The sequence below is a fragment of the Nannospalax galili genome, unplaced genomic scaffold, assembly GCF_000622305.1.
Source record: "Nannospalax galili isolate Female #2095 unplaced genomic scaffold, S.galili_v1.0 scaffold370, whole genome shotgun sequence".
Lineage (NCBI taxonomy): Eukaryota > Metazoa > Chordata > Mammalia > Rodentia > Spalacidae > Nannospalax > Nannospalax galili.
In genome coordinates, this window is record NW_008329335.1 from 4,164,447 (window position 1) to 4,189,351 (window position 24,905).

General features: G+C 38.4%; 1 protein-coding gene across 1 annotated transcript in view; it reads right to left on the reverse strand.

Annotated features, from left to right (window-relative positions):
• The window catches only part of Ca1 (carbonic anhydrase 1), a 41,522-nt gene that overhangs the window by 8,934 nt on the left and 7,683 nt on the right, over positions 1-24,905 (reverse strand). The gene's annotated exons all lie outside the window — the stretch shown is intronic.

Consider the following 24,905-nt stretch of genomic DNA (forward strand, 5'->3'; position numbering starts at 1 on the left):
CTCTTGTGCTAGTAGAAGACATGACTAAATATTGCCATCTGAATTTCATTGGATTTCCTAAGTTAAAAATACTTTGTGCACCTAAGATTTCCAATGATACTTTTCCTGGACACTTAAATAATATTAGCAACAGTAACTTAATATGGAGATGAATCTGCATGCTTACAGATCGATCTGAACTGGTATGATGATGATAATTTAAAATCAGTTATTATTTGTAACATATTCTTCATAATGGTACATTTTATAGACACACAAATACATCTTATAGATGGCTACCAAAGAAACTGTCAATGAAGACATTCCTTCTATGTAAATTTGAGGACAAAAATAGCCAATCAGGTTAGAGGAAGGTCCATAATTCTGGAGCAATACTGGAATTAATAAATGGGTAAGATTGTATTAACATCGAAGTTGAATATGGTCCAATATTTCTTTTGCATATCAAATATGCTTACTAGATTAAAATACTTTTTATAGTTCTGTGCAATTTATGAAGCACTTTCATACTGTCTTATTTAACTATCACACACATACAAATCCTTTAAAGTAAGAATTATCATTTTGTAGTTGAGAAATGTTGAAAGGATTGATTACAACTAGCAAGAAGTCAAGACTTCAGCCTGCAGTTCATTTGTGTGTTTCACTACAGCACTCCACATGCGACCCTGGATAAGACATGGGGTTCGTGATCCCTAATTGTTTTTCTGGGTTCACAAAGCACTTAAATCCAATCCAAGTATGCACCAAGGTGAGAATAGACACCTGTCCAGATGCTGAGTTGTGCACCAGGTTTTTGAGGAATGCAAAGGAAACTGACTAGGATGTGTCAAAATTTGGCTGGGCCCATCTTTTCAAGCTTCTCAGTGTATTCTTTGGAAATGAAACCAGAAAAATAAGCTTCCAAAATAAAATAATGGGAGCCATGCTCTTTTTCATTGAGGAACTCTCTGAGCTGCTGAAACCCCTAAAACAAGCTGGGGCAGAAGCCATTTTCAGTTAGGCCTACTGGTCGGACTGTTGCTTCTCTTTGGCTGATGACCGTGTTCTTCTTCATATGCAGAGTGGACAATGGCTCATGCACATCTAGAATGGGAAGAGGTCAAAGTTCCCCTTCTATGACATTAGCAGGCGTAAAGAGATTTTGCTTGAAAGGGAATCTTTCTTCTTTTAATTTTTAAAATTGATGGACAGCACTCTATGCATTTATCACGCATAACATGGTGTTTTGTGGTGCAGGCACTTTACAAAATGATTAAACCTATCTAGTAATCACATTACCCATAGTTGTTTTTGTGATGATAGAATTTGATATTCACCCTTTTTATTTTCAAGAACGTTATCAGTCTCCATTAACTATATTCACAAATTTCCTAGCTAACTGTAATTAGTTATCTTTTAGTTCATTTCTTTAAATTAAAAAATTTGAACTACCATATTAATCAACATATCTGGAAAAAATAACATTCTTATATTGCTACATGTTGATTCATTACAGGAATGTTTTAACAATTATATGGTATGGTAATTCATTTAAACTTTTAGGCACAAAGTTACTTTGACCACTATTTTTGTGACCCTTTGTTTTAATTATGTACCCAGGGTGTGCTCAAGTATTCTCACAAGGAAAATTTACATAGAGAGGATGTAAAATTTAATGAGCACCTATGGTTCAACCCTAACATTGCTCTCACTTACCTTTAGCCTTCTTTTCTGTTCACAAATTACCTCTCTCACTTTAATGTCTGAACTGACTCCAGTATGTTTAATTTGGCATTTCTTGCACTTTTACCCATGGACAAGGGTATTTCTCCAAGGCTGTAATTTTGAATTGCTTTTGTATTATAAGAAGATGCTCAAGCTGCACCACCTCTGCTCTTCTAAACAACTTATTTCCTAACCCTATCAAATGCATATGCACATATGGAAAAAAACATTTTGTTTTTCCTGATAGACTGTTCTTCTGAAGGAAGCCATATGCTCCTGAAGCTTAATCCTGAAGCAGCTAGGATGATGGGACAAAACATATTTTTAGAAAAACAATACAGAATTATGTAAGTATACTTTTTATAGAGAATTGCTTACAGAATTATGTAAGTATACTTTTTATAGAGAATTGCTTAATATGTATTTACATTTTTCCTATTAGTTTCCATTTTCAGCATTTTAATTGAGTTTTTGTGCATTTCATAAAACACATCTTAGTTAACTTTGTATCCCCTCCCTCCTCCCAATCCTCCATAGTACCCTCCCACACACCAGATTTCAGGTATTCTGTCATATATGTTGAGTTCTATACGGTCAAGCATTTCTATCTAGGTGTCCCTCAGTGCAAGTTCATCCTCTGGAGTCTAGTCAGTTTATTTAGAGTCACTCCCTTAAAGAAGATCTACTCTCCCTCACCCAGCAGTAACTGGTTGCCAGTAGTTCCTTAGTTAGGGTTGGGGCTTGCTGTATTTCCCATGCTCCATGCTGGGTTTTTGACTGAGTTGGCATGGGTCTTATGCATGCTGTCAGCATTGTTGCAAGTTCATATGAACAAGTTTCCAGTGGCCTGAAAGTCTCTGTTTCCTTATGTTCATACACCAACCCTCGTTCTTACAACTTTTCTTTACCCTCTTCCACAGTGGCTCCTGAGCCATTGTTGAGTGAGGTTTAATATAGTAGTCTATCCAAGCACATGTATTCTGCCGTCTCTTATTCTGTAAAACTTAGCCAGTTGTGGCCTTTTGTGTGCATCACACTCTGTTGTATGAGGAAGCTTTTCTGGTAAGAGTTGAGGGATGTATTAGTAGTCTCTCTAGGCCCTGTTCTACTATGTTCCATGAGTCTTAGGTGTAGAAAAAGCCACTGTAGATGTATCACTTAGGGCTGGGCAGCTCTCAGATGTATATTCTCTGTGTCTCACCAGTTGTGGAACTCTGCAACAGCCTCCATCTGTTGCAAAAAGAAGCTTCTTTGATTAGTGGTGTACAGCGTATTTGTCTGTAAATATAAGGATCCATATTTAGCATATGGTAAGAAATTTCTTCTTTTTTCTAGTTCCCTGTCTAGAGCTCGCAATGCTAATTACTCTTGCCTTTACTTCTCCTTCACATCTCTTATTCACAGTTCAAGGGCTTTCTTTTCCCCCTAGAGATAATGGTTATGCAATTTGGTAGTCTTTTAGATGGACCCACTGAAGGGGTACCCCAGTTGCCTCACCCTGCATCCCTGTTCAGGATGGAAGAAGCCAGAGTGGTCTGCATCCCGATTCCCTGTTGGAAATTTGGGTAACCTCTTCAGAGGATGGTGTGATAAGAATAAGAGGTAGGAATTGGCTAGGCAGTTAGGGTGAAAAGACCCCAAAGAAAAGTAGCCAGTTTCTTGGCTAAAAGTCAAAATGTCCTTGGGCCTGTTAGTAACATACTCCGTTTCAAAGGCCAAAAATGTCAAAAGAAATTGGGAGCTTTTATTTAATCCTTAGAAGACTTTAGGGTTACTGCTTCAGAGGAGGGAATGTTAGAGTAGCCAAAAGCCCCATAAAAAAATAAATAAATCAAAGAAGAAGAAAGAGTACATGAAGTTATCAGAAAAAAGTGATGGAGAGATATGGGGAGAGTTGGAAGGGAGGGAGTGGTCATGGATTTGATCAAAACACCTTATATGCATGTATGAAATTCTCAATAAATTGTTTATTTACAAAAAGAAATTTCATTTGTCTAGAGATATGACAGAGATAGGGTTTTCTCTAGGATCTATGACCTCTCTAGCCATGTATATTTGGCTATATTTACAGTGTTATCCATGAGTTTCCTTCTATTGAGAGGGCTCCAAATCCAATGAGATTGCTGCCGGATTATCCCCTAGATAACAGTGCCACCACTGCACCAATAGAGATAGTTTGCTGTGCCATTCATTGTGGTTATTAGGCTTTAGAGCTGGGCTGGACCATTTATTGATTTTCTCCCTTAGCAGCTTGCATAGTATCCTCCAGAATTATGAGAGCTAGTCTTTAGAAAGAAGGCGTCCAGGTCAGTTCCTGCTCCATTGCTCCAAGTCCTGTGTCTGACATGTCTTCTCTTCAACAATAGTCTTACCTTCAAGTTCTGGGAGCTAAACAAAGGTCATGTCAATACCCTGTGTTATTTTGGGACTTTGTAGGACTATTTTGACCAACAGCTTGAAAAGAGATTTCTCCTGTCTGGCACTGTGTTCCTTGTTATATAACCTTCAGGTATACACATGCACTAATGTTCAGATATTGTATGTGTATTTTTCCTGGAATTTCCCTCTGGCTTTTTACATCAGCTAAGCTTTATTTATCTCTCCTCTCTCTCCCTGTCTGACCTCCCTCCTCCCACCCCAGTTTAAGTGCCCCATTTTTCTTGTTTTCCCCTTGATAATACATGTTTGCTATTATACCCCCTCTTTTGAGTTCCTTCTTCCATTTTACCCCCAGGGTTCCTTGTGTGTCCTTCCTTGTCCTTTTTCAGCTGAATATCCACGTTTTTCCCATTTCCCCCTTTGTAAACTCTGTTCCTACTATCTCCCTCTTTTGGGCTCCTTCCCTGCCTTTACCTCCATGTTTCCTTTCCATTTTCCTGGCTCCTGCTGTTACATCAGGGTATAGATTCATGAATAAGGGATTGGTGCTAAGATCTGCAAACATGGATGCACAAGTATCTCTACAGTAGGATGAGTCCTTTGTGTAAGTGGCAAGGAGTGGTATAATTGTATCATATGGTAGATTCGTTTTTAGTTTTTTAAGAATTCTCCACACTGCTTTCCATAGTGGTTGCAAGACTTTGCATTTCTATCAGCAGTGAATAAGCAGCATTTGATGGTTACACCCACACCAGGTATATGTTGTCTTTTTGATTATATCACGGGAACATCTTTATCAGACGCTTATAGAATATTTGCTTTAAGGTAAGTTAATAAGCTGTTAGAGTTGTTTATTTAATTATGCCAATCTGTTTGGCCCTTTAATATAATGATTTAATTCAATTTTGATAGCAACCCCTAGAAGTTAAATTACACCAATTAACCTAAATAGAAATATTTTTCAATATCTGAAAGTGTTTTTTAAAGCAACACCACTTACTGTTTTACCAGCTCTTAAATACTACCTGATTTTAAATGATATTTAGGTGCTTTTTAGTATTTCTTATTTTACCTTTTTCTTTTAGCTCCTTAGATGAATATTTTTCTCTGATTCCTACTTTAACATTTTAAACTCAAACCACAAACTTTATAATTAAATAAACAATGATGAGTTTCAAATTTAAAATTGTAATTAAAAATAATTCTCTGGTATGGAAGGAATAAACAGGATAAAGAGCTTGACCCCTAGCTGAGGTAATGACTTGCCAAATGCCATTGGAAAGAAAAATGCACGTTTCATTAAGCCTCATGTCCAGAAGGCAACCATTCTAAAGTGTGTAGAGATCCACAAGGGTGTGTGACTTCATTGGAATTCAAATTGTATTGGATCACTACCTGCTACTATAACAATGTAACTGGGAGAAGTAACTTAAAAAGTAAACAAAGACTATTTTGGTTTACAATTCTGGAGGTTCTAGTCCAAGATACAGTGGCCCCATTGTGTTGGACCTGATGAAACAGCATGTCATGTTATGCATGGAGTGTGTGGTGAACAAACTGCTCACCTTAAGAGTTAGAAAGCAAAGGAAGAGACAGCCAATGGTGTCCCACAATCCCCTTCCATGGTGGGCGCTCAAAGACCTAAGGGTGTCTCCTAAGGCCACACCTCTTAACACCTCTTAATGGTTTGCCCTACCCCTCAATAGTAACACCCTGGGGAGCAAACATTTAGTACATGAACTTTTTGTGGTGTTCAACAACCAAACTATATCACATATATTTTTTCTAAAATGATACTCAAGGGGTATTAAATTTGGCATTAATCTCATATTGTTTCTGAAATTTCTTGCCATTCCAAAAATAATATATTTTATTTATTGTTTTTATTTGTACTGCCTGTATGTATGTAAATGCACTCATATCATGCAATGCCCACAGAGGTCAGAAGACAGCATTGAATTCCCTGGATCCGGAGTTACAGAACCAAACCTGGGTCCTCTGCAAGAGCCACCAGTACTCTTAACTGCTGAGTCATCTCTCCAGCTCCCTAGAAATGATATTTTTGTTGTTATGGCAAGATAAATCTTATTTTGATTGAGGAAATGGGCCACAGAACATGGTAAAACTAATTAGGCAATTTCCACGTTGAGATAACTAGAGATTATGATGAGTCAATTTAAATGGTTTATGTGGATTTTACACCTATCATTGCCACTAAATTGGTCTTTTTCTTCATTACTATGAAGATGTGTTGCCAGCTTTATTCTTTTGGCTCCATCTTAGGACATTTGCTCTTGTGGTCTTGCTGTTTGGATCTTGTGTCAGAGCTTTGCATGGGCTCAGTGCCACCTCCTCAGATGTGACCTTCCTGACTTCCAGTCTACCAGTCTCTCCTCTCCCAGTGACTCTGTTATATCATTCTGCTTTATTTCTTTTATAGCGTTCATTGCATCTGAAATTATTTTGCTCAGACTCTGAAATTAGCAGATTTACTTTAAAATTTCAGATTTTGGAGCACTTTGGGTTTCAGATTTTCAGATTAGTCATGCTCAGCTGGCAAAATTTATGCAAATTTTCCAAAACTTTGAAAAACTCTGAAATTGGAAACACCGTTGCTCTCATGCAAACTTTTGCTAAAGAATCCTCAACCTGCACTCGGTTTACTGGCTTAATGTCTGTGACCATCTCCACAGTATCATCTCTGTGATGATAAGGCCTTGATCATTTTTTTCACCACTGTAACCTCTGGAAAACAGTGGTGCTCAGTGAACGATCATTTTAAACCTCAACTATTTTATTTTCATAAAGACTCAGAAAGGCGGGCTGCTCAGTAGGGTCGATGTTTGATTTAAACTTGGGGGTGTGTGGAGCGATGATGTGTGAGCGTGTGAATGAGCTCTGCTTGAGGTGAACTCGTGAACACATTTGGACTAAAGAGAAAGAAACTTCTCCTCACACTTCTATTAATGGGAGGATGAAGTGACCAACTGCATCTGTCAGTCATTGCTAGGAGAGTGTGAACTTTGGTTCTTATAAGTGTCAAATTTTTATGTGTCAAAATTTAACTCTTCAATTATGGTTTGAATTTTTGTCATATGATTTTTTTTTAAATCAATGATTCTTGTATCTTCTATCACTGTGATTTTTGAAAATAATTTCAACTTTTGTTCCTGTCTTGGAGCATAGTACTTTTGAGGGTGATTTTCAAATCTGGTTATGGATGTTTTAAACTAATAATCAACTCAACTCCACATGGATAATTACTTTAGTCCACTGCATCAAGGAATTCATAGTATCTTGTAACTTAGTGCTCTTGAAAATTTTAAATTTTAAATATATTTAGTTACTGTCATGTTTACTAAAATAACCAATCCTTCTGAAAATATGGACTTGTGAGCATTTGAGGTATTAGGAATCCCTTGCATGGCATCAGTGTCTGCCTTGAGCAGGTGAACTGGGCCATCCTCATTTTTATCTTTAAAACTGAAAGATGTCATTTGTATCTTACCCACTATAACTAGTTAAGGAATTAATGTACTCCTCCACTAAATAACATTACTAAGAAACATTTTTCACATCAAAAGAAAATAATATGTACAATATTCATAAGCCAAAAATATGGCACAAGTTTAAGTGACTAAATTAAGCCTCAAGAAAACAGTTTGATTTTAACTCTCAGGCAAATAGATGATTACATAGAGCAGAGCAGTTCACGTGATTGCATGTGGCCACAACTTCAAACAATTGCATAACAGATATCTACTTGCCACAGCTCAAACTAAATGCCACGTTAATATAAAAGGAGATAAGTTTTCAAGTGTAAATATCAAGGAAGGTGAAGGACAGCTATCAGTGATCTTGTAACATCTTTTATATGCCTCTGTTGGGTATTTATCCAAGATTATCTTGAAATTATAAAAAAGTTCTGCTGGCTTCTCAACTACCTTTATTAACTCCTAAGGCCTTTTACCCAGACTAGATTTCTAAAATACATTTGCAGTGGAATATGTTCTTTTGTAATCTTGTATTTCTAAATGCTAAGTTTACAGATGACCTGCTTTGAATTTGATGATATGAAAGTGCACATGTGTCTCTCACTCTTCCATTACTTTTGTGAAATGATATTAGTTAGCTTGAATGACTAACAAATATCAAGCATGTTTTTTAGTATTGGTAGCCTCAGTAGAGGTACCACGGGAGTTATATGAATGATTTTACCCCCACAATCTAATTAATTACCAAGAGATATATTTAAATGAAAGCAAGTCTCTGACCAAATTTCATATACTATTGGCAAATAGGTTTAACACATTTCATAGAATTCAACTGTGGTTTCAGTAGGGTAGGTTGTAGGTGAAACTCTTCAACTAGCACCTTACATGAACGATTCCTTAAAACAGACTTTGGTGACATCAGGACTGATGGTCCTTCTGATGTATCAGGTAACTGGGTTTAGTGAGGCACAGGATGACATGTTACTTACAGTATCTGAGTGCTGGGATTGCCTACTCAGATGCCTAATTCACACAAGAAGCATGGGTCCAACAACTTTTCCTACTCAGTACTCTTGTCACCACAAACTGTATAACTAAACAATTATCCTTAGGATTCTTTATAGTAAATATCAAAGCTATTGTTGATTTTGCTGCAAATACCTAAGCTGAGAATGCTAGGCACTGGCAAGGACTCATATAAAACATTAATTATATGAAGAAATGTCATTTATATTGAAGTATTATGTAAATATTACATCTGTTTAAAACTTCCACATGCAAGTCTTAGGAATCTGTTTTTAACAAGCACTCCCAGATGATATTTTAAAAACACACTGGGACACTTTATAAATGTTTTAAAGACTCGACTGGTACCTGCCTGACATGCTTTTCCTTTAGGAAGCATAATGAGTAAAAATTCACTTACAAGAGTCACTTCAGAAAACAGTTTACCAAGGTTTCTTAAATCTAGAGTACTTTTACTAGTGTGCTACTCCAGAGAAGATTTTTCTTAACTTTATTTTTATGATTCCCTTTTAACCATTGAGTGATCACATGAAGCACAGAGAGGTGACTTGATCAGCAGTGGGTTTTTTTTTCTTTTTTTTTTTAATGCTGAGATCTCTGGCTCAGTAAAGACAGATGCAGTAACCAATGGAGTGGAAATCTCTACTTTTGAATGCAAGAAGCTATCATTTCAATGGACTCTTACCTGGTATTTCACTTAGCAGGCCTGTAGAAAATGTAGGAAAGTATACCGTTTGAACCAGTGGCTTGAGAGTGACTTATTCAGGGTCAAAGTACACAGAAAAACATTATACAGATTCAGTTTTCAATGTTAAAAATGTGAATAAGACATATGAGTAAGGCAGTATCTGCAACACTCATTCATTGAGATGCTCTTGTGTTTCACAGCTGTTTTCTAGAGTTAGTATTGAGTACACAATTTTTAAATTTTTTTATCCCAATTTCTTTGAGTAACACGGTTTTTGAGAGAACATGAGTAGTACTCACCATAAACATTTAAAAAAATATGTCTTGGAAATAAAGGCACAGTACTAAACATAAAGCAAAGTCACACGGTGGCTGAATAGAATGGAAGCAGAAGCAGGAGTAGAGATGGGTGGGACAATGCAGGAGTTCCCAGGACTCTAACTGGGTGAAGCAACTGAGCTAATCAGCCTCAAAGCCTCAGGGCATAGTAACTCCAAGGGCTTTTTCTAATAAGTAGGTAAAAAGTAAATAGATTACAGGTGCTTTTTAAGAAAGAAATACCTTCTTTTAATATAGTCTCATGAAATGGTGGTTTTTATTACTATAATTTTCTACCCATGACTGAACTTGCAATTTTTAAGAAGTCTGTGAGCTGGGAGAACAGATATCAGTATTTCATTTCAAAATGAAGATCCCTTTACAGATTCAGAAGTTAACCTACTTGGCCATAGGATATATGCATCAGACTTAGATCCTCATCTTCAAACCATGTCAAGAATTCTTCTACTATGATGAATTATTGACAAAATTACCTAGCAACATCTTTTTCTCTCATTATTTTTTTCTTCACTATGATTAAAGAGTTCATTTAAACAAGGATGTTTTACCTCAGATGGTCATAATATATATACTTCACAAAGTTGACACAGGCTTGATCTCCTCCATGATGCTGGCTGTGCATATGGGCCACTCTCTCCCCCAAATTCATGCTATGAGTTTGTACATTTCCAAAGCTAGCCTCCAAAGCCTACTGAGGATTGCTTGCTTTCCTACCCAGGATCCCTCAGTGCCCACTCTTCCTGTATTGTAGTGGAAAAACCAAGCTACACATAACTTATGACCTCTATTAGAACAGATGCTGTGTACATTTTCCTATATTTTCACAAAAATCTTATTTCTTCCAGTTCTAGAGGTGAAGGATCAGAGGACAGGACAGGAAAGAACAGGTACTTTTCCAATCTATATCTTGGCCAATAAAGGGAAAATGCCAGTAAATTTGTATTTGACTCACTACACAAGATTTTAGGAAAGATCTCAGTTTTCTTAGCTAAGGGCAAGGTAAGCAAGATTTAAATAACTATCTCTTCTGAACCAGTCTTTCTTGTAAAAGTTTACTTGGGGAAGTTAGTGTAGTTGATAAAAGATATATCTCATTTTGAATTTTTTGATTTTTCTTTCTAAAATTTTTGCAAGATGTGCCAGGCAAAGGAAAGTTCCCTATGTGTAAAGCTGATCTCCAAGGCAGGTAAAGTATTGGCAGGACAGAGTTCTAAGAATTCTTGAGGATTTCCTGTACAGCATGGATCCTCTGCACAGAAAGCCCACAGAGCAAATACAGTTTATTTCTGTGCTTGTAGATAAGAGTTCTCAACCGTGACTTGAAGGCACTGGGTTTCTGAACTCTTAGGATATAGTGGAAGGTGTCAAATACTAGGACCCTTGTTGTATCCCCTTGAGACTTTATCTGGCCTATCCTGGAGTTCCTTAATGTGAAATTCTTGGATATTGCAGTAATACTCCTAATCTCTTTAAGACTGTTCCCGACTGTGGCTCTAACCAGTTGGTAAAGTTCCATAGAGCCTTTGTGCAACCTCCAGAGGATTACAAAACCAGGGAGTAATGCTGGCCAGTACGTTCATTTTCCATCATCATCCAGGAGGCAGCCAGAACGAGTATGGCGAGAAAGAACTCCAGGAAAAACACCTCTCAGGTTCATATCAATAATGCTTTTAAAACAGTCACCTTAGGGCCTGAGTGGCCTGAGTGGCTAATAACCATTCACCAGTTAGAGGGAACTTTGTAACTGAGGCCCTCTTAGGACACAGAGGGTTGATTTTATGCAGTGAAGTGATTTGATCTGGGAAAATAAATTCCTGGCCATGTTCTCCATGCCTCCTGTTAGTTATTCCCAGGGTTGCTGGCTAGCCAAGGCTCACATGGGACATTCTTACAATGTGGCCTTTTGTTGCTTCTGTGCAGGGATCTGTGCAGAACACAGAGTTTTTGTAATTTCTCTACAGAGATGGGTAAGATTTTACTATGTTGCTCACAGCTGGCACCAGCTGTTGCTGCTCTTCCTATCTTATTTTATTTTTGTGTTAAGATTGTTCTTTGTAGTCCTCCAATTTCTGATTGCTGATGCACATGATATTATTAGCAGAGGCCAGCGGTTTCTTCCAAGGCAGCTCTGATTATTGACACGAAGCCATTTCTGGGTATAGAGCTATCTGTGCCACTTATTTTGATTAGCAGAGTATTTTTGAAAGGCTCATAGTAACTTTAAAACCAGAGCCAAACAACACAATTTTAAGAACTCCAGTCTCTAAAATGTAAAGTTGGAATAGCAAAGAAGAAAGTCATCAATTTTAAACAGTAGGTAGATATGAGGAATTTTGGAGAAAAGAAGGATAGGGTGTCTTTTATTAGATCAAATATTGACAGCAACCTTCTGTCATGATGGACGTGCCTTCTGCATGAGATGACTATGTCATCCACTCAAAGCACAGCCTGGGGGAGAGAAATGCCAATCATAATAGATGTGACCTTTCAATGCTGAGGCCTCTGGCATGGCCTTGGCGTAATCTTAGATCACCCATTTTTCCATTTGGATGTAGCTGAGACTGACAGGGCAGGTGTTCTGCCTAAAGTAACTGATTTATGATCAGCTTTCAGTCTCTTTCCTACTTGCCTCTTCCAAAACAAGCTTGGAAATAAAGTCCTCTTCACTGCTTCTGCAGAGAACCTAGAGGCAAGAGGAGCGATATTCCTGGTTCTTGTGAGAGAAAAAAACATAAAGAGTATTGCCAAGCTCATGCGCCTTTAAAGCATTTAACAACATTGCTTCTTATTCCATAGAATTAAACTGCAGCTTCTTCCTGACTGGGGACATGAAATGCAGTATGCTGATAAGTCTACACAATGCTACAAATGGCAGCAAGGCTATGGGGCACTGCTTAAGGCACAGCTTTTAGGTGTTAAAATAAGCTGTGGGCTGATTTTGTAATTCACTTTCACGGTGTCATTGATATTCCCAACCTGCCAGCTTAAGCATCAGGAGCATTCAACACAATGGCTAGGAATGGATGGAGAAAGCTTTTTGTGGAACTCAATGGCTCGCTCATCCATGGCTTCAGGGCTAATAACTTGGACCAGACATTACTGAAAATGAGAAAGGAGAGAATGGCATTTGTTCTACCACATGTTGCAAGTGGCACTTGCAGAATCCTACACTTTCTTCTTACCTGCTCCAGCAGGAAAAAATGCTTAAAACTAGCGTAGGAGGCACATTCCCATGTGGAGCCTGTCTTCTTCGGAAACTGGATTCAGGTCAGCTTGAGAATTGAATCTCCACTCTTATGCATTGTTTTCAGTTCTGTCCTGGACCACCAGAGCTTTCTGGATCTTAGCCTGAGTTCTTCAGCTTAGACTCTGACCTTGCCTTTGACTTGTGGTTAGCTTACATCACAGCTTCTGACTGCTGTCTTCTCAGGACTCAGGCTCCTGCCCTGCCCATGCCCTGCCTGCCAGCTCAGCCCAGCTCTGAGTCCAGGAGCCTCCTATCTTGTGTGTCCTAGGACCTGTCACTGACCATTAGTGGAGTTCAGGCAGGCTAGGAAACAGTTTAGATTAGAGGCTGCATTTAGGCCTACAGAGAACATTGTGTAGGGGTCCAAGCCCCAGTGGGAAGAGTACAAACTGACTTGCACTAGGAACAGAGAACCTGGCATCCTCTTCAGTGGTCAAAAACTTAAGGGAAAGCATCTGTATTAAATGGAAGATATGTGAAAGTGAATCAGGTGAGGCACTTGTGGCTCACTTGGGCAGAATTTGTGACTCCAGTTTCTCACACATGGTAAAAATCACTCGTGCATATTTCAGTCTGTAAATTTCTTTTTAAAATATGTATCATAGCCATGTAACTCTAAATTCAAAAGTACAAAATAAAATAAAAGCATTTCTCTTGTCTTCTGTCCCGGAGAGAACAAAAGTCAATATCTCACACTTTTTAGAGCTGCTTGATGCATGTGTATGGGAATGACTACATATGTTATCTGTTCCCTTTTGATGAAAACAAAGAATAATATATTATACCTTTTGGACTTTTACTTTTCCCTGTTAGCATGTTTTTCATTTGCTTGTTTTTTCGAATTTGGCTATATTGTGAGAATGTATCTTTTCTTTACAATATTCTGTTTTCCAGATTGCCCTGCTTCTAACCACCTGAATTCTTTCTGGTCATTATACACTATCCTGAAGTTAATGGCCTATTCCACTGGATCCTGAGCGGCATGCTCGGGAGAAGAGACCTGCAGTCTGGTGATGTGAGTATCTTAGAGATGCAGCTCTGCTTTGTGCTGTCTCTCACCTACATCTGCTTACATTATAATAATCTCAACAGGGAGGTAAAAGTGACATATGGATTGTTTTTCATAAGGAAAAGCATCTCTAGGGGACGTGAAAAGGGTAATTTCTCCACTGAGAAAGCTGGACAGAGGAAGCCTCTTTTGTAATCAACCTAGGACATCACTTTTTAGGAGCGAAATCCATTCTCACTTCTCGAAAGCTGCTAAGGCAAAAATCTTGAGACAATTTTCTGTTCTTTAAGGCTCTTTTAAAAGTACCTGCTTCCTCCTACATGTGTAAAGTTAAAGGGAGCAAATTTCTATAGAAGAAGGGAGAAGCATTTTTAAGCTATTGAGAGAAGATTCGGTATTCTACCTGCCCAGATAATAGAGAAAACCATCTGAAGACAGCAGAGACAAGACATTTTGTTTCCTATCATTCTGACTTGATAGTAGAGGGGAAGCAGGGAGACAAGAGCACTGTTGGTATATTGTTGAGTAGCTCTCCAAAATGCCTTTTCTGATTAAAGTGAAGAGAGAAAGGAAATGCTCTGAACCAGCCAGAAAAGGAGGGCATGCAGTGGGTCTGGGTACTTGGCATACTGATTCTGAGAGGAAAACTCAGCAGTGAATGGACTAATGATTCATTGGACACTGAGAACCACTTCAGAGCAGCTTTCGTCGAAATGAAGAATCAGGGTGAAGCAGCAGAAAGAAACTTCAAGAGCCAGTGAGAAGGTTAGAAAATGTACTTTATATACTTACTTCTTTATAGAGGCTTAAATTTCTTTACTTTAGAGCTAGCTCAGCTGTTAGTGAGAGTACTATTTCTGCAGGGGACCCAAGTTGACTTCCCAGCACCCATTAGGGAGTTCCCAAGTGCCTGTCGCTGTCAGGCATCTGACGGTCTTTTCTGGCCTCCACTGCACATACTCACACATAGATACACACACAGCACATAATTAAAAATATAAAGGAAATCTCTTTTTTAAAAAAAATTAAAATATACATATTTTGGACATGAGAGGGTTAGGGATAAAGGCACTGGCTGCCTAACCTGACAACCTGAGTTTGATCCTAAAGGCCCCACATGGAGACTCCTGCAAGTTGTCCTCTGACCTCCACATTTGCACCAAGGCACATGTGTGCATGCACATATATAGACACACAACAAATCAATGCAATTTTAAAATAAAAATAAAAATTAATTCTTAGTTTTAAGAAATAAATTACAACACTTGGTAAAATTCCCTGAAAATGTGTAGACTGAACATAGTGACCTTCACTTCTAATGAGGAAACTGAGGCTGAACGTGATATACCTTGTACTTCAGAGTTGCAGCATTGATATTTGATCCCACCTGAGTCCAAATGATTTTTTTTAATACTAATGTAATTGGGAACTTTAGGATTAAAACCACATTGACTATTATCATACTACATCAATAAGAATAAAATATCAGAAAGAAGAACTTTCTACATAGCTCTCCTAGAGTTAATCAGTGGGATATGTTGGCCTTGGAAGAAGCTTGCCAAATACCTTATTTGCACAATTAGAACTACATATTTTGGCCTAATTGGATCTCAATTTCTTGAGCCATAGAACATAAGAAGACCTGGGAGGATGAGTAGGGTATGTATAAAGTGCCTGGTGAACATTCTTTTGAATGCTTATGAAGACATTCAAGTATACAGACATCTCTTCATGGGTATTGCGATTTATTGCACATTAAAATAATGGATACACACTATGGTGAATCCACTGAAGGGAATAAGGTAGGTAACAGTGAAGGCAGAACAGGCAGCTCACAGAAAGGAAACTGGAAGGAGTCAGGGCCTGTGGTAGTGACAGGACACGCCAGCAGTTTCTTCTGCCTGGAAGCCTCCTCCTCTATAACACGACATGGCTGGCTCCTTCTTATCATTTGTTTTCAGGCCTAGTGACATCCTCTCAGAAAGTTTAACTGACATCACTAGTCTCTATTCTTGCCAGTTTTTTCCTACTCAATATGTTTTTTCAGAAGTTTCAGGTCTGTTAAGATAATCTTGCCCTTCTTTTGCATTTTGTTTATTATGCACTTTTCTCCTTTGGAAAGGAAGATCAGTTAAAGCCTTGTATATTTTATTCAGTTATTTGGCTTGAAGGAACATGGGGATGAGATCACAGAAAGAACCTTAGAGAAAAAGAACTTAGAGCTCCAAACAAGGTGGGGTGTTGAGGTCTATCAGTGAATAGACCTCCACTGAATCCTGCCTCCTGCCCTACTCAATACTTATTACTTCACACATTGACTCTAGAATTGGCCAATGGGACATCAGAAAACAACAAAAGGACAGGCTTGATAAGTGCTTGTTTAGAACACAGATTAACCATGAGAGAAAACCTAACCTGACTCTAACGCATTTCAACATGAAATATGGCTGGGAGGGCAATGACCAACCCTCTCAGTTGTCCCAGCAGAACTTAGAACATGCCTCTCCCAGATCTTCCAGCTAAATTCAGCCACATGAGTCCAGTTAAACCAATAGAATGATCCCTCACCCCACAGAATTGTGATAAACAAAAAATTAATAGCCATTTAAGGCATCAGACTTTTTAGATGGTCTGCTATGTGCAGAACTAAAAAGGGGTTGAGGCATAGAACAGGGGAAAGTAGTGAGATGAGTTCAAGGAACTCATCAGGAACCCTGCACACATAGAATTATACTAAATGCAATGGAAGTTATTAATAGGTTTTAAAGGAAAATCTTTAGGATTGAAGAAACCAGTGAGGAGGCTATTCCAAGGATTCATTGCTGTGGGTCTATTAGAACACAGGGAATGATATCTGCACCAGGTTTCAGAATCAGGACTTAAGTGACCGCAGAGACACTCCACTTCTTTTTTCAAGAACACTCTCTCAGGAACCTATGATTCCACTTTTTAGAAATATGTTTTTTGGGGGGTGGCTTATGGAGCTTGAAACCATAATTTACACATGTTAGGTAAGTGCCCTATCACTGAGCTACTTCTTCAGTCCCTGAGCCTCCAGTTAGAAAGCTGGTTACAACACTGGAGAGATCACAAAGACAGGTGAAGTGGAAGATCCCTCTATATTCAAGAGGAAGAAACACATACAAGAGGAAGAAACACTATGGGAAGAGATCAACTTGCCATCTAGAGCCCCAGACATTATCTGTTAATCTCACAGTTACACAATAAAATCATTAATATTATTCTGTCCTTTATAGATGTGGACAATGAAGTCTAGATGACCTATGGAGATCTGCTCAGAGTTTTGCAGAGGAAGGGGTGGTATTTTAACTTCAGTCAACTTAATCAGGAATCAGGCTATGGTCAATTGAGGAGACTGATCTGGCTCTGGAGAGTATTGGTGATATGGAAGGAACATGAAGTGAAGCCCCATAATAGAGTTAAAAAGCAGATGAGAAAAAATGAGGGGACATTCCAGGAAAGTACCTCTCATCCTAGCCACTTCCCCTAAACTGTCCCCCACCAAAAGAAATGTGCTACTGGTGACAACCATAGCTAACTATATCTCTAAAGAATGACCCCTGTGTTCCTTGCTTACTCTTGCTTCAAAGTACTTTAAAAGGAAAAAAGAATAATGAAGTGCATATGGTTAAAATCTAGAAAGGGCTTAAATATAAGCTGATAGGAGAACAGATAATGTGTTCTGACATTGTCATGCTCTGAATTATAAATAAAACCATACATATCAACATAAACCAACCTCTAAAACATGATTAAGTAAAGAAAGTAACATTTGTGAAATTCGTATTATATAATATTACATAAAGCTTGAAATACTCTTAACAATAAACAAACAACATGGGGGTCTATACTAGGCAGCAATCCCATAAATAAAGTACTTGAATAAAGTAACCAAAGGCTACCATGACTGTCTCTTTGTAGGAAAAAGGGGAAGAAAATGGAGGGCGCACTTAGGAAGGCACTCAGATTTTAATCCCAGTCAGGAAAGACACATTCCCACTAGGTTAACACCTGGTATGACTGAGGGAAAGTCCACTTCAACATGGCTTTGGAGGTAAAAAAGGCTTAACAGGAAGATCAGCTGAGAGAACATGTCCAGACTTGAAAATAGAAAAGTTTAGATCAGTTAGTTTTACATCAGTAAAAATAAGATTAAATGACATGCAAATGATCAGAGCAGGACTTTTCTTATTTTAATTCGTGGAGAAGATTTGAGAGAAGGAAGATGCTGACACTCAACAGAAGCTAGAAGGAGGTGGGGAGAGGAAGCTGGAGAAAGAGGTTAGTTTTATTGAGGGTTATTTTCTCTTCTTCTTCCGTGCAAGAATCTAGTAGTGGGATCTCACATACTACAGATAATCTGATGGGCAGTAGGATCATGACAGTCTCACAGCATGAATGGTAATATGGACACACAGTTTATTTCTGAGCCTGGATATCTAGGGGCACACATGCCTTCTTAAAACTGAGTCCTATTTGGCTCAAACCAATACTGGTATTGTACGTGATATACCAATGAGTAGCCTAAATTCCCTGGAGAAACATGGAGAATGAATGCTGATGTTTCATACAGATTGTTTTTCCTGGCTGTAGCATTTGGCAGAAAGAAATTAGAAAAACAAAACAAAAGGTACAGGAAGAACCATTTGAGTCCCAATAAATACATGTCTGTCTTTGGGGATAAATTCCAGTTCTGTAAATCCTTCCGAAAAGATAATATATGTGGGATTTTCATTCTTTTATTTCCTTTAAGATGACTTGCCTGGCACATTCACTGTCTTCCTATCTTCATAGCTCAGTTAGATTTTATTTATAAGATGATGAAATACCTCGTTGTATTTTTCTGAAAGAAAGATGCTATCATATGACATAAAGACACAACTGACCTTCACTTATCAATCTTTCAAGGTAATGAAAATTGACTTGGACACTCAGCATTAAAATTTAAGAGTAGAAGGTAGCAAAGCTGACCAAAATGTAAATCTTTGTACCCATCCCCTACTTTTCCTCTCAGTATTGCCTTCATAAATGTCACTACACTAGCACCTTCTTAATTTCTCAAAGATATCTTGGAATCCTCTTTTATATTATTTCCTTTAAAAAAATACATATCAAACTCCCAGCAAGTTTAATGGTTCAAATCCAACTACTTTTATCACCTTCTACCTTTATATGTTCCTTTTGCAAAAAGAACCACCAAGCCCTGGAGACATCATGCTCAGGGAACATGCACAGCATAAGGTCATAGATTCTCTAGTAGACACACTTATGTTTCCCAAAGCAAAATAAAATTCCAAAGAGAGAGCCTGTCTACCAGGGAGCTGTGGCAGCAGTGTGAAGATGGGTGCTAGTAACCATACTGATCTTGGTCCATAGGGAAGAGGGTCTGAATTTGTGAGTTTTGGCTATAGATCCCAGACTCTCACAAGAGCTGGTCTGGTTCATGGCTAATGACCTTTCTAAAGGAAAGATATCACATTTGGAGAATTAGGGCTATCAGAGATCATCAAATAATGAACCCACAATGAATGCTATTAAAGGAGAAACAGTTAAAGAAGCTGCAAGATGTCTGAAATGCAGTGGGAACTCTATGTGGAAGTTCTACGTAGATTCCACATCATCCTTTCTTCTTTGAACCAGGCTAACAAGTGCTGCTTCCGCAGTTATCAATATCCTGAGGTTAGTGCTGATCATGCAATGACCTCTTCCCAGGGTAGGAACTCTGCAGCTGTATGATCAAAAGTTCATGAAAAATCATGCAGAAGTAAGGTTGTAGAAGATTGCCAAAACTTTAGGAGCTTTAAAAGAATGGAAACTCATTCTCTTAACATTTCTGGAAACCACAAATCTGAAATGCACCTTAGGGCTCAATTCAAGATGTTGGCAGGGTTGTATTCTTTCTGATGGTTTTAGGCAGGAATCCAATTGCTTGCCTTTTCCAGCTTCTAAAACCTGTCTGTATTCCTTGTCCAGCAGCACAGAATCTTCTTTCCTCTGTTCTTTTTTTCTTATGAGAAATTTTCAAATCTAAGGATCCTGAATTTAACCATACTGTAAGGTACCTTTTGTTATACAAGGTGACATATTCACAAATTCTGGGGATTAGGATGTAGACATCTTTGGAGCTATGAGGGAGCAGGGAGTGCTTTCTCAAGGAGTCATTAACAATGGTAGAGATTGGAGATGGGAACAGATGGGGTATGCAGGAGAAAATAGTCCAAATGAAGGACAAGACATGAGTTTTAGAACTGAGCATGTTTATATTAGTATGTTCAGGGTGTGACATTTACAGGAATTAGATACATCTTGACCTGAAAAAGACTGAGGGATTTTCACTCTTAAAATGTAAATATAAGACCTGGCAAGGTGGATCAGCAGGTAAGGTACCTGCTACAAGCCTAACAACCTGAGTTCAATCCCTGGAACATGGTGAAAGGAGAGAACCAACTTCTGCAAGTTGTCCTCTGACCTTCACATATACATTGTGGCATGTGTGCACCCACACACATTTAAAATAAATAAATGTAAACTTTAGAATGTAGATATAAACCCAAGGGCATAATTCAGTGGTAGAATGTTTGCTTAGCTTATGCAAGGCTCTGGATTCAACCCCCAGCACTTAACTAGCTAACTCTCTAAATGAAATTCAGGTGTAATTGTGTGGAAGCCCGCGGGAAGAGAAAGTGATAATTGAAATAATATGATGTCTTAACAGTCTCATTACTACTGTGAACAGTGGCGGTCAGGCATTTCCCAAATGGTCGTTGTTGCTATAACATGCCTATCACTATTTTGTTGAATATTTTAGGAAGCTAATCTATCCAACCATTTTGAGGTAGTCATTTTGTGCTAATGTCAGCAATAGATACATGGGAAGAAGTGATTATACAGAATTGTAAATGTTTGTTTTGTCAAAATGATTGCCAATAAAATCATTTGTGTGAACGGCTCACCTAATCCCCATGAGGCACAATAGCACCCAGGTGAGTCAGATTGATTTTGATGAAAGTTCTATTTTATAAGAGGTATTGAGTCTGTAAAGTTTGTTCAGTTGTCAGGGTTACTATTTTGTGGCAAATCCATTCACTACAATTTGAGGACAAAGTAAAGGAAACACTTAACACTTGTTTCAAGCAGGCCTTGAATTTTATCACTAAGGAGAAAAAGTCAATTCTTTAAAACACAAGCCTTGGCCTGTCATTCCAAGCTGTAGGTCAGTGTGAAGAGGAAAACAGCTAAGTGAATGCTTATCATTCCACAGCTTGAGTGATACCAAGAGTGCCACTTGCCAAGCATTGTGCAAATGCAGATTCACTTTCAGAATGCATCTGTGGAAATGGAGATCTGAACAGAAAGTTCTAAAAATAAGAAATAAAGATGGCTAAGAAACACCTTAAAAACTGTTCAACATCCTTAGTAATTAGAGAAAAGCAAATTAAAGCCACTTTAATATTTCATCTTACCTAAGACAGACTGGCTAAGATCAAGAGAACAAATGATACTGAATGCTGGAAAGGATGTGGGGAAAGGAGAATGCTTAAAGGTTAGATCCTTTTGCTGAAGAGACACAGGACTTTAGACACAGGACTTCAAGCAATGGAGCTGGAACTGACATGGAATACACCTCCCTGAAGGCTAGTTCTCACAGTTTCAGAGGACACTATGCAAGCTGCTAAGGGAGAACATCAATCCATGGTCCAACCCCAGCTTTAAGTCCTAATAACTGTAACAATGACCAGCACAAAAAATTACATTGGGGCAGTAGTGGCACTTTTATCTTGGGGGTAATCAACAGCTACCTGATTGAACTTAAAGCCCACTCGGTGGGTGGGAAGTCATTTGTGGTGCTGTACTGTAAACATAGCCAAATACACATGACTGGAGAGGTCATAGATTTTTATAGAAAACCCTAAGGCTGTCACATCTCTAGACAATTGTAATTTCTTACTATATGCTAAATATGGATCTTTATACTTACAGACAAGGATGCTAGTCACCACTTACCAAAGAATCTTCTTTTGTAACAGATGGAGACTATTTCAGAGTTCTACAACTGGTCATACACAGAGGATAAGTGTCTGTGAAATGCCCAACCCTAAGAGACACATCGACAATGGATACTCTACACGTAAGGCTCACAAACCATAGTGGAACAAGGGATAGGAAGAATACTAATGCATCTCTCAACTCTCATTGTGCTACAGAGGGCAATGACTACAAAAGACCACAGACAGTTAAGGCATAGAGAATGAGTCTTGGACAGGTCTCCTATTTTAAACTCCACTCAGGGCTCAGGGACTATTGTGGAAGACTGAGTGGAAAGATTGCAAGAACCAGGGGAGGAGGTGCATGACTATATGGAAACAGAGTCTTACAGGCTCCAGGGACCTTGCTCATATGAACCTACAGCGATGGTGAAAGCATGCACAAGACCCATGCAAACTCAAGCAGACAAAAACCTGGAATGAAATGGACAGAAGGTTCCAATCTTAGCCAAAGAACTATTGGGAGCTGATTGCTGCTGTGTGAGGGAGAGCTGATTTTCTTTATGGGAATGACTCTAGATAGGCTAACTAGATCCCAGTGGATGAACCTGCACTGAGGGACATCTGAGTACACTAACTTGACTCGATAGACCTTAGCATAAATGACAGAATGTATGAAATGTAGTGGAGGGCGGGCTATGAAAGAGTGTGGATGCAGAAGGGGGTATAAAGATGATTAAGATGTTTTGTATGAAATACACAAAAATTCAATTAAAAATTTTTTAAAAAGAATAAGATCCATGAGGATCTGGAAGAATACAATGTTCAGTTGAAGAAGATGGCTATCAGACACACTGAGCTAAGAGAAATCTCATCTCTGGAAAACATTAGAGGATCTTATTATACTATTTTCAAGAAAAAGATACCAAAGACTCAGTCTAATTTTAGTACCAGAAAACTGAAACCTTCTCAAGTTTTAATAGATGACAAACTGCGACAGAACTGAGGGTATCAAATTAGCCCAAGAATGAGTCACTCTTGAGAGCCAAGGGGCATGTGGAGAGAGGTGCTGGGGCTGGGGCTAAGCTTCCAATAAATGGTATTGGCAGCAACAGCTGCTCCTGTCTCTGAACTCAGCTCTTTGCTGAGTTCATCTCTTATCATCCAAGAGACGATGTGACAAGCTCAGCAACTAAGAGTCCTCAGATGAGACGGGGAGCTGGACAGTCAGATGGGTGGGATATTAGAAGAGGACTGCAGTCCCTGTTGGAGAAGCTGCTGATCAGTATGAAGCAAGGTGATGAGAGAGGTCATCACTGATCAATAAGAAGGTGGAGAAATCACAGATTGAATTATGATATTGGATCAAGAGACTATATTACAGCTGTCATGATAAAAGAAATAAAGGACTTTATAGGGGGTGAGCTTAAAGGTGCCCCATTTTAAAGCATTATGAAAAAATGACAGGCACATAAATCTAGAAGGAGATAGGTTGAACGCCTCCATTAGTGATGATGAAAGGTGAGATTAAATGATACTGAAACTTTGCCTGACCTGATAAACCCCTATGACTTAAGAAAGTGAACCCTGCCTGGCTGTGCCCAGCCTCCCTAACATTATTATGGGAAAAGGAATTTCTCACATTGCCAGCTGGGGAAGCCAAATATGGTCTTCATGTGACAGCATTCTGCGCTCATCCTTATACAGGGCTTTTTCTTCCAATGACATTTCAAAGATTTGGGAGATTCTTTTAATCACCTTGTGTATTTCACATGTGTTTTATTATAGATAAATTTGTAGAAAGTTGATCTATTTTAATAATATCTTATAATAATCTTTTCACTTTCAGTATAATCTTGGCTTATTAATTTATTTTTAAGCAGAAGAGGAAGAATTGTGGCTATAAAATTGTAAAAAAAACACACAAAAAACCCCCAAGATATTTGGAAAGATGACAATTTGATTGCACAGCTGTGACCTACGCCCCCTCCTGGCCAGTGTTCCACTGGCAAGATCCAGACCGTAGAATGACAAGGTCAGGAGCCTCCAAAACACTGTCTCAAAAGCACATCATTGTTTTGGACTCAAGGGGAAGGTAGGGGATCCTAGGTAACTGGGGAGCTAATTTGTTAGCTTGGATAGAAACTCAAAGCCCTAGCTCCCAGAATGTGTACAACCAGCTAAACCCAGGTGATCCCTCAGACTGGATAAAATCTCCCTCTATCAGTTTCCTGAAGGATTTGTAGCCTTGAGCTGAATTACTGTCCATTCACAGCACTGAGAACTGGAAAAGCCCACCACACCTTTCCTAACCAGTAACACCAGGACACCAGCTTCCCTCCTGTCTTCAGAGAGGCCTTTGGAACCTTTAGCATAATTTCCAACAGCAACAACAGGAGAAAAGATGTTTTGAATGACCAGTGGGTCAAGAATGCGAACTGAAACAACAGGAGACCTCAGGGATGGGAAAAACGTAAAGACTAGTATTATTCCTTGTAGAAATATAAAGCACAGAAAATATTACTTTACAGACTGTTTAAATTACAAATAGACATAGAATTGAACCAAATCTCATTTTTAGTTCACTGAAAACTTAAAAGAGTAGATAGAGATAATTATGTCTGGACATTAACTGAAGAGCAGGCATTCTAAGTAACCTGAAGGGGATGGATAAAATAATGACATTCTGCAACTTTCTTTATGATATTTTAAATGTAAAAAGCAAAGTTCAGCGCATTTACAAAATATGATCCTGATTTTGTGTATCAAATTTTGTTTATACATGAAAGGTTATACATGCAGGTAGATGAGGCTAGGCAGATAAGTACAGTCTGTTAGTATGTGTCGTGGACGGGGTGAATGGAAAGGAGGAAAAGTGGGAAAGACTATAAAATTTTATTTGATTTATATATGAATTGTTTGATGGTTACAATGAACATATATTTAAATATTTGTATTTTTTTCTTTAATCTTATATTTAAATATTTTTAAGAGAAAAAGAAATTTTTGAA